The sequence below is a fragment of the Triticum dicoccoides genome, chromosome 7B (assembly GCF_002162155.2).
Source record: "Triticum dicoccoides isolate Atlit2015 ecotype Zavitan chromosome 7B, WEW_v2.0, whole genome shotgun sequence".
In the NCBI taxonomy this organism is placed as follows: Eukaryota; Viridiplantae; Streptophyta; class Magnoliopsida; order Poales; family Poaceae; genus Triticum; species Triticum dicoccoides.
The window spans coordinates 630,112,452-630,122,457 of record NC_041393.1 but is presented as its reverse complement, the minus strand read 5'-3'; the positions used below and the strand labels follow the sequence as shown (position 1 = coordinate 630,122,457).

Here is a 10,006-nt window from a genome sequence, read left to right as displayed (position 1 = left end):
GTTGAACTACGGTAACTACCATGGAGATACCCTGGCAAGATTTTTTACTATTACGACATCCCTGCATCTTTTTAAATACTTCTAAAACTAGTACATCATTGCTAACTATGAAGTTATTACTATGTTTTTCAACAGATAATTCAGAATGATTGTGTGCCTCATCTGATGTATACGCACGGTCGCCTTGATGTTTTGAACATACAACCAGGTCGTCCTACGAATCTCAATTGTCCATACCGGATTTCTAAAAGAAGTGAAAACATGACAATCAAAGAATGGAAAAAATGTATGGACAGTCGTAAGGAGCTTCTTGCAAGCAAAAGGAGGCGAAGCGCAAGAATTGGAGACAAGATGATCTCCATTCTTCATAATGGAGAGTCAGGGTCTATATTGTTTTATGCTATTTTACCTTAAGAGTGTTTAGGTCCTACCTGATACTGATGACCATGTGCTAAGAACAATTATGTACTGTTGGGTTCGATGACTATAAGGAGGATGATCGTATGACTTGTTATTAATAACGAGTAGAAGTTGTATGATGATGCATGATTAGTAGGACTTGTTATTATATATGATGATGTATGATGCGAGCATGCATGAGTTATTATATATCAGCGGGTGAAATGAACATAGAAGTATAAGAGAGGACGCTTCTCTCTATTAGCTAGCTAATAAAAACCTAAAATTAACCACCAAAACCCCTAAACCAGCCACTTTTTTTTAAAAAAAGAAAAACCTCAGCTGCTGACACGTGAAAGTCTTTTGGTCCCGGTTCATGTCACCAACCGGGACCAAAGGCCCCCTTGCCTGGGCTGGTCGCAGTGGCCACGTGGAGACCCATCTTTCCCGGTTCATGTTAGAACCGGGACTAAAGGGTGGAGGCATTAGTCACGACCCTTTAGTCTAAAGGCCCTTACGAACCGGGACTGATGCCCCCTTTTCTACTAGTGTCAATGACAGAAAAAGGAGCCACGCTCCTAAGTCGGTTGCTACAAAGAGGTGTGATGTGAGGAAGAAAGGCAAGGAGAAATTGAAGAAGGGAGGAGACAATGACTGCTATTCTTCCCAGAGAGCCACAAACCATTTTACATACGTGCATCTAGATCTTTCGGAGGGGGTGGAAGTCAACCTGCAGTGAACATAAACTATATGCTTCATAAGTGTGTAGTTTTGCTTCATAGTGAATTTCTCATCGTCTTTCAAACACCTCTTAGTCTTGAAGTGGTCAATTTCTTATGTTCCGTATTCACTTTTTTTTGTAAACCTGGTCTAGGAAGACACGCCTTCCCAAGAGGTGGATTAGTTGAAATTATTGTTCCGGAAAGAGATGCGTATTTTTTGGACGCGGATAACTACCACACGTTTTGTGTGGTGTCTAAGCGAACCAGCCCACACGCCTATGAGTGGGCAAAACAAGTAATGCACGCACGCCTCCTTTTTTGCCTTGCGGTCCCTCCTGCACGCCTACGTATGGACAAAATCGATAACACCCACACGCCCGTACTCACGGTCCTGCACGCTTCGTGTGACAGTCATCACGCGTCCCCGCAGTTGCCATGGTCCGGACCTTCTTCCATGTTTGTTTAACTGCAGTTGCCATGTTGTTGAACTACAGTTGTCATGTCTGACAACTACAGTTGCCATGGTTGCTCAACTGCAGTTGCCATCTCAGGTCAAGTGTCAGATGCCATTTTTGGACAACTGCAGTTGTTGCCATGTATGGTCTGGTCTACTACAGTTGGCATGATTTGAAAAAACTTTAGGGGTTGCCGCCTACTAACACTAGTCAGTTGCCATGTAGCACTATAAAAAAGGCATGACAAAAAACATGTTCGGGTAAAGAGGGAGTTGTCATCTGCTTACAAGCAACTAGGGCAGTTGCCATGTACCCTGCAGAACACATGGCAACTTGAGGTAAAAAGAGAGAGTTGCCATCTGCTTACAAGCACGCTAGGGCAGTTGTCATGTATGCTGCAACACACATGGCAACTGACAGCTCTGGACGTGGGAGAAGAGACGGGCGTGTGGGTGAACTGATAAACGCCCACACACTAGCTCTTCTCCGTGCGTGAAAACTGGCGTGTGGGCGAACTGCTAAACGCCCACACCCCAGCCACTCCGCGTGGTGAAACAGGCATGTGGCGGCCGGATGAATGCCCCCACACCAGCCCAGTCCTATGTGGCATAAAAAATCTGCTAGAACGCACCAGGATTCATGCAGAAGTGGTTGGAAGAGGATCCATGCGTGTGGGCGAGTTGCCAGACGCCCACACGTGTGGGCGTTAGTCTTTCCATTTTTTTCCTAGGCTGTGTGAGTTCTTTTTGGAGAAAACTTCCGATCTATTTATCTTCAATCATGTCAGTATAACGAACATCAGAAATAATAAAAATTACATCCAGATTCATAGACCACCTAGCGACGACTACAAGCACTGAGGCGAGCCGAAGGCGCGCCGCTGTCATCACCCCTCCATCGCCGGAGTCAAGCATAACTTGTTGTAGTAGACAGTCGGAAAGTCGTCGTGCTAAGGCTCCATAGGACCAGCGCACCAGAATAGCAACCGCCGCCAATGAAGAATAACGTAGATCGAAAGGATCCAACCCAAAGACACACGAATATAGACGAACAATGACGAGATCCGAACAAATCCATTAAAGATAAATCTGCCGGTGACACACCTCCACACGCCCACCAACCATGCTAGACGCACCGTCGAAACGGGGGCTAGGCGGGGAGACCTTTATTTCATCCTCACGGAGCCGCCGCCATCTCGCCTTCCTGAGCGGGACACAAATCCTAACAAAGCGAAAAGAAACGACTAAAATCGGAGCGCTCCGTCCGGCCCTTGCCAGGATCCACTGCGCCCCCATGGCTCTAGGGTCATCGGAGACGAGGCGGACTTGCGGCTGCACCCGCGAGATACATGAACCCTAGCTTTTCTTGGAGAAGGAGGCGGCGGCGGCTATCTCACGGCCTTCCTAGGCCTTGAGAGTTACAACCGTTACTCATCTCACATGGAGAGTTCTGGGTAAATTATACTTGAGTCTTTCACTGCTCTTCTTGTGTCACTCTCTGGCTACGCTAGTTATTTTTCTAGTTGTTTTTTTTCCTGTCAATTCTGCAAACGATGGGTTGTTGCACAGATTCTGCTTGGACCAGAAGTGAAGCCCAACATGTTTCTTTAAAGGAACGCACAATGTTACCTAAAGAGTACATGTGATGTTCTTACTACTAGCTAGCACTAGCACATGGCCTTGGGACGGGCATGCGAGTCTCCCTCTCGTGATTGTTTTTTCTTTTTGTTCAACACCATAAAAGGAACACATTGGCTCGGCATACATCCTATCTCTACATTTCAGTTGAAGACAATGTCCAAAGTTACAACAGTTCAGAAACAAAAAGATGGACCAACACGAGAGCGATTCTTCTTTTAGCATAGGCGCCATTTTGTCGCCGCCTAGAAATCCAGAAGAGAACATGCACTTGTTCGATTGTGTCCTAGTACTTCCTCCGTCCGAAAATACTTGTCATCAAACTGGATAAAAAAGAATATATCTAAAACTAGAATACGTCTAGATACATCTCCTTTTATCCATTTTAATGACAAGTATTTCCGGACGGATGGAGTAGTAGTCAGAAGCTAGTGTAAATGACAGTTTTTTTTGACAACATATAGGCCCTCAAAGAGAGCCCTTGATTTTATTTATTTGCAACCCAAACAGTGTACAGAGATCAAATTTCCAAAAGGAAAGGAGATAGAGTTCAAAGCTTGCTGAGCTTTACATGCAGAAGATTTGCTGCATAAGATTGAAGAACTAGAGACAACTCTTTGCATAAAAGCTTTCTTAGCTAGGGAATAAGCAATGACATTCCCATTCCTAGATATAGACCTGACTTCACATGATGAAAGAAAAAAAGTGTGATTAAGAAATTTAGCAAGCATAGGTCTTATCCTCCAATCTCCTGGACTCTCTAAAAGGTTTCTTGCTTTAGCCACCTGGACAAGATTCCTACCACTAGTAGAAAAGGGGGCAATGGTCCAGGCCGGATCAGCCCATTAGTCCCGGTTCAATCCAGAACCGGGACCAATGGGGGCATTGGACCCGGTTCGTGAGCCCCGAGGGCCGGCCGGGCCACGTGGGCCATTGGTCCCGGTTCGTCTGGACCTTTTGGTCCCGGTTGGCGGGACGAACCGGGACCAATGTGCCTTGGTCCTGGCCCACCACCATTGGTCCCGGTTGATGGCCTGAACCGGGATCAAAGGCTTCCCTTTAGTCCCGGTTCAAGCCACGAACCGGGACCAATTAATTTCCTATATATACCCCTCGCCCTCGAGTAGAGCACTCTCACTGCTCTGTTTTTCGTGGCCGGCGAGGAGAGAGCTTTGTGGTGCTCTAGCTCACCTCGTATGCACACGAGGTGTTCGATGGAATGCCCGAGCCACACTACTTAAGCCTTCTCCTCTCCAAGCTCGACCTCCAAGCTCCATTTTCCTCAATATTTGTCTAGGTTTAGCGGTTCGTCACGTCCCGTCCCCGTCTTCACCGCCGTCGATCGCTCGCGCCGATCTCGTCGCCGGCACCACCGTGGTGAGCCTCTTGTTCTTATCTTCTTTCTGAAAGGAAAAAAAATTCTTACTTGTATGTTTATATAGATACTTGTGTAATTTTCTTACTTTTATTGTTGCATCTTATATAGTGCGATGGTTTTGGTATCCGGCCCCGTTGGCCCTTGTCCTGTCTATGATTCGGATTTGGTATATATTATCTTTTCATAACTATTGGTTCATCTATTGTTTATGACAATTATGCCGACCAATGTGACATAGATTTTATTTATCGAGGAGGTTGTTAAACCGGAAATTCCAACCGACCCTATTGTCGAGAGGTTAAATTTAGTTGAAGAAGAAAACAATTTCTTGAAGGAAAAAATTAGAAAAATTGAGGAGGAGAAGATGATATTGGAGTTGCATGTTGCGGATGTCGTGGATGATCACAAGATCAAGATGGATGCAATGCGCTTGAAGATTAGAAAGATTAGAAAATATGATATTCATACCGAGGCTTGGTATCATTATGCCGTTGGATCAGTTGTTACATTGGTTGCGATTATGATCGCATTTGTTTTCACATTGAAATGTTTTACATAGTTTCTATGTATGATTTAATTAATTTAGATACTCTGCAGAGCTTTATGTTGTTAGATAAGAACTATGTATGTACTTTGGTTTTAATGTGATGATGAACTTCTATTAATTTGGTCACTTAATTATCTATTCATGATGTTCTGTAATGATTTTTGACACACTTAATTATATATAATGCACGCAGATGAACCGACAATGGATGTACAGTTCAAGACACACCTCCGAGTACATTAAGGGCGTGCGTGAATTTCTCGAAGTGGCTGAGGCAAACAAGCAGAATGGTTTTATGTGTTGTCCATGCCCTATATGTGGGAATACGAAGTCTTACTCTGACCGGAAAATCCTTCACACCCACCTGCTTTACAAGGGTTTCATGCCACACTATAATATTTGGACGAGGCACGGAGAAATAGGGGTTATGATGGAAGACGACGAAGAAGAAAAGTACGATGACAACTATGTGCCCCCTGAATACGGTGATGCTACTGAAGATCAAGAGGAAGCAGATGATGTGCATGATGATGCTGCAACAGGCGAAGCTGCTGAAGATCAAGAGGAACCAGACGATGTTCCCGATGATGATGATCTCCGCCGGGTCATTGTCGATGCAAGGACGCAATGCGAAAGTCAAAAGGAAAAGCTGAAGTTCGATCGCATGTTAAAGGACCACAAAAAAGGGTTGTATCCCAATTGCGAAGATGGCAACACAAAGCTCGGTACCATACTAGAATTGCTGCAGTGGAAGGCAGAGAATGCTGTGCCTGACAAAGGATTTGAGAAGCTACTAAAAATATTGAAGAAGAAGCTTCCAAAGGATAACGAATTGCCCGACAGTACATACGCAGCAAAGAAGGTCGTATGCCCCCTAGGATTGGAGGTGCAGAAGATACATGCATGCCCTAATGACTGCATCCTCTACCGCGGTGCGTACAAGGATCTGAACGCATGCCCGGTATGCGGTGCATTACGATATAAGATCAAACGAGATGACCCTGGTGATGTTGACGGCGAGCCCCCCAGGAAGAGGGTTCCTGCGAAGGTGATGTGGTATGCTCCTATAATACCACGGTTGAAACGTCTGTTCAGAAACGGAGAGCATGCCAAGTTGATGCGATGGCACAGTGAGGACCGTAAGAAAGACGGAAGTTGAGAGCACCCGCTGACGGGTCGCAGTGGAGAAAAATCGAGAGAAAGTACTAGGATGAGTTTGCAAGTGACCCAAGGAACGTATGGTTTGCTTTAAGTGCAGATGGCATTAATCCTTTCGGGGGGCAGAGCAGCAATCACAGCACCTGGCCCATTACTCTATGTATGTATAACCTTCCTCCTTGGATGTGCATGAAGCGGAAGTTCATTATGATGCCAGTTCTCATCCAAGGCCCTAAGCAACCCGGCAACAACATTGATGTGTACCTAAGGCCATTAGTTGAAGAACTTTTACAGCTGTGGAATGGAAACGGTGTACGTACGTGGGATGAGCACAAACAGGAGGAATTTCACCTAAAGGCGTTGCTGTTCGTGACCATCAACGATTGGCCCGCTCTCAGTAACCTTTCATGACAGACAAACAAGGGATACCACGCATGCACGCACTTTTACTTGACACCGATAGTATATACCTGGGAAGCTGCAGGAAGAATGTGTACCTGGGCCATCGTCGATTTCTTCTGACCAACCATCAATGTCGAAAGAAAGGCAAGCATTGATCACCGGAGGAAGCCCTCCATGCGTACCGGTGATCACGTACTTGCTATGGTCAATGATTTACATGTAATCTTTGGAAAGGGTCCCGGTGGACTAGCTGTTCCGAGTGACGCTGGGGGACACGCACCCATGTGGAAGAAGAAATCTATATTTTGGGACCTACCCTACTGGAAAGACCTAGAGGTCCACTCTTCGATCGACGTGATGCACGTGACGAAGAACCTTTGCATGAACCTGCTAGGCTTCTTGGGCGTGTATGGGAAGACAAAAGATACGGCCGAGGCCCGGGAGGACCTGAAACGTTTGCACGAAAAAGACGGCATGCCTCCAAAGCAGTATGAAGGTCCTGCCAGCTATGCTCTTACCAAAGAAGAGAAGGAAATCTTCTTTGAATGCCTGCTTAGTATGAAGGTCCCGACTGGCTTCTCGTCGAATATAAAAGGAATAATAAATATGTCAGATAAAAAGTTTCAGAACCTAAAGTCTCATGACTGCGACATGATTATGACGCAACTGCTTCCGGTTGCATTGAGGGGGCTTCTACCGGAAAACGTCCGATTAGCCATTGTGAAGCTATGTGCATTCCTCAATGCAATCTCTCAGAAGGTGATCGATCCAGAAATCATACCAAGGCTAAGGAGTGATGTGGTGCAATGTTTTGTCAGTTTCGAGCTGGTGTTCCCACCATCCTTCTTCAATATCATGACGCACGTCCTAGTTCATCTAGTTGAGGAGATTGTCATTCTGGGCCCCGTATTTCTACACAATATGTACCGCTCTGAGAGGTTCATGGGAGTCCTAAAGAAATATGCCCGTAACCGCGCTAGGCCAGAAGGAAGCATCTCCATGGGCCATCAAATAGAGGATGTCATCGGGTTTTGTGTTGACTTCATTCCTGGCCTTAAGAAGATAGGTCTCCCTCAATCGTGGTATGAGGAGATACTGACTGGAAAAGGCACGCTTGGAAGGGACTCAATAATATGCAGGGACGAATATTCTTGGTCTCAAGCATGCTACACAGTTCTATAGAACTCTACCTTAGTGACCCCGTATGTCGATGAACACAAGAACAGTCTGCGCTCCAAACACCCGGAGCAGTGCGACGACTGGATTACATGTGAACACATCAGGACTTTCAGCAGTTGGTTGGAAGCATGTCTCAGAGGTGACAACACTGTTTGTGATGAGCTGTACTTGTTGTCCAGGGGACCATTTTCAACTCTTACGATTTGGAAAGGATACGAGATAAATGGGAATACATTTTACACGATTGACCAAGATCAAAGGAGCACCAACCAAAACAGCGGTGTCCGCTTTGATGCAACAACGGAGAGGGGAAAGTACACATATTATGGTTACATAGTGGACATGTGGGAACTTGACTACGGACATGATTTTAAGGTCCCTTTGTTTAAGTGCAAATGGGTCAATCTGTTAGGAGGCGGGGTACAGGTAGACCCACAGTACGGATTGACAACAGTGGATCTGAAAAATCTTGGGTACACTAACGAACCGTTCGTCCTAGCCAATGATGTGACACAGGTTATCTATGTGAAGGACATGTCTACCAGACCGAGAAAAAGAAAAGATAAGAAAGCGAATACATCATACGATGAGCCAAAGCGCCACATAGTTCTTTCAGGAAAAAGGGATATCGTGGGAGTGGAGGGCAAGACAGACATGTCTGAAGATTATGAAAAGTTTCATGAAATTCCTCCCTTCAAAGTCAAGGCTGACCCCAGCATCCTGATAAGCGATGAAGATTATCCATGGTTACGGCGCAATAAGCAAATGACACAAGCGAAGAAAAAGTGAAGACTTTCTCCCGCAACTATTATGATGATACCATGCCAACTTTGTAACACACGAGTATGATACCATTGTCCGTTTTGTACATGCACATGCTATGTGGGTGAATTTATGATACCATGCCATCTTTCAACTTTTTCATAGTTCATTTGAAATGCTTTAATTTCTTATGGTTCGGCCCTCGTAATAATTAAAAATAGCAACAATAAGTATTTTGTTGTAAGTAGAAACAAATTAAAATAAATAAAGCAAGAAATAAAACAAAAAAACAAAAAAAGTGTTTTCAAATTTGAAAACTAATGGCACTACCACAAAGTTTATAATTTTTCTAAAACTAAAAGCAAAAAGAATTAAAAAATAAAGCAAAAAACAAAAGAAAATAAATAATGCAGAAAACAAAACAAAAAAACAATTAAAATAGCAACAATAAGTATTTTGTTGTAAGTACAAACAAAATAAAATAAATAAAGCAAGAAAGAAAACAAAAAAACAAAAAAGTGTTTTCAAATTTGTAAACTAATGGCACTAACAGAAAGTTTATAATTTTTCTAAAAGTAAAAGCAAAAAGAATTAAAAATAAAGCAAAAAACAAAAGAAAATAAATAATGCAGAAAACAAAACAAAAAACTAGAAAATAATTAAAAATAGCAACAATAAGTATTTTGTTGTAAGTACAAACAAAATAAAATAAATAAAACAAGAAAGAAAATAAAAAAATGCCTCCTACTGGGCCCCCACGGCCTGAATACGACTAGAAACCCTACCATGGGCCAGGATTCAGGCCCGTAGTAGGCCAAGAAGGCCCATCAGGCAAAGCAGTAGCAATTATGCCTGCAAGCCTACGGTGGAGAGGAGCTCGAGAAGGGTGCTGCAGTGGGGCTTATAAACCACTGCGCGCCCCTCTCAACTAGCGAGGTGGGACTAAACTTTGGCCCTGACGCGGGCAGCACAGGGTCCTTTGGTCCCGGTTGGTGGCACCAACCGGGACTAAAGGGGGAGGCATTGGTCCCGGTTGGTGGCACCAACCGGTACCAAAGGCCGCCGCTTCCCGCCCTTTGGGCTGCCGAAAAAGAGGCCTTTGGTCCCGGTTGGTGGCACCAACCGGGACTAATGGGGGCATTGGTCCCGGTTGGTGCCACGAACCGGGACCAATGCTCGTGGTATATAAGTAGCACTTTGTAATTTTGCAGAGTTCATCACTAGAGTTGCCCCCCGACGACGCCGAGAACATCGTCGCTGCCAGGCCGCCCCGATGCCGCCCGCCGCCCCCGTCGTCGCCGCACCCACGCCCGTCGTCGTCGCTGCCCGCGCCCTCGCCGTCGCCCGCGCCCTCGCCCGTCGCCATC

General features: G+C 45.1%; 1 long non-coding RNA gene across 1 annotated transcript in view; it reads right to left on the bottom strand.

Annotated features, from left to right (window-relative positions):
* Positions 1-3,965: 3,965 nt before the first annotated feature.
* Positions 3,966-10,006, bottom strand: part of LOC119337244 — a 16,425-nt gene continuing 10,384 nt past the window's right edge. Inside the window, exon 3 of the long non-coding RNA XR_005163107.1 lies at positions 3,966-4,011. This is a non-coding gene — a long non-coding RNA (uncharacterized LOC119337244). The remainder of the gene's footprint in view (positions 4,012-10,006) is intronic.